Consider the following 1,401-nt stretch of genomic DNA (forward strand, 5'->3'; position numbering starts at 1 on the left):
CAATAGTCATAGAGATTAAGACCTGAATGTTTTTGTAGGCCATTATTCACCCTAATACACACACACACACACACACACACACATGAATAAAAACATTAGCAGATAAATTTACCTTGTCTCTGATTTTTGTGAATGTAATCTACGTATTACAATTATGACAGAAACCAAATAGGTTTCATGTTTCCACAATTAAAAATAAATAAATTTTGTGGGGCTTTAGTAGATTGATTTAGCTTCTTCTAATTACAGTGAGACATTTATCTAAAATCTCGGTAACAAGAGCCTCAAAAGGCTTCATGAATATTATCTTAATTTTATTCTTGCAACTTCCAAATGAGATGGAGTAGTTGACAAGCATTCTGTGATAACAAATACATTGCAAAGTACAAGCTTGTGAAATAAAGGACGGTGACTTATTAAAATATTCTTAGTGTCTGATTTAACGATAACTTTTGATGTGGCAGGAAATAAATAGGTATCTGACTTTCAGGTATCTGACATTCAGCTCATGGTTTAATAGTAAAGACACAGATTAAGAAAGCAGTCGTTAGTGGCACCTAATAAAGTTGCATAACAGAAAATATATACACTATTTTCATATTTAGCATTTGATTTAGACTCATATTTCTAGTTCTATTATTTTTTAAAGTCTCACTCCAATTATAATGGATCATACCAGAAGTGCATGTCACATGCAATCATCATATGATTTAAGTTTAATATCAGTCATTATATATTTCAAAACAAATTAATATCTACTAGGTCACATAAAAACAGGCATATCTCTACTAAAACTTTAGACATTTGTGAACTTCTCAATTATTTGCTCTCTTCCAATGTACTTTAAATTCATGGAATCAATTGACTTTCTAACATTGCTCTTGGTGTTGTGGAACATTCCTGTCAATACTTACATTAGGTGAACTCTAAGATGACTTTTATATCTTCAGAATCCAGGATGGTCAAACATTTCTTTACTTGCTTCTCTGAGTGAGCAGCTCAAAACTCCAAATTTCCCTTTAGCATTTTCATAATCTCTTCTAATCAACTCTTAAATGATAACTGATATGGGATACCTATTATACATTTATTCCTAGTTTTTGTCTACCCATTTGAAATGCCACTATCAAAAAGAGTCTATTTTGAAACAGCAGCTTCCTCTCCTCCCTAGGAAGACTCAGATCTTCTACCATGATTAAGTGTTTTTGTTTTGGCAGGTTCGCAGCTGTATATGCGCATATAAATATATATATATATTTCCTGAGGTTCTATTATGTGCTTTAGAGATTAGGGAATTCCCATTCTAAAAACGATTTTTCCTCCTCAGCACATCCCGGGATGGCCCCTCGCCTACGTGTTTTGTTTGCCAGCCATCATTGCCTGGGCTGCAGTTCAGCCCTC

This window comes from Rousettus aegyptiacus, unplaced genomic scaffold (assembly GCF_014176215.1).
Source record: "Rousettus aegyptiacus isolate mRouAeg1 unplaced genomic scaffold, mRouAeg1.p scaffold_m13_p_4, whole genome shotgun sequence".
Lineage (NCBI taxonomy): Eukaryota > Metazoa > Chordata > Mammalia > Chiroptera > Pteropodidae > Rousettus > Rousettus aegyptiacus.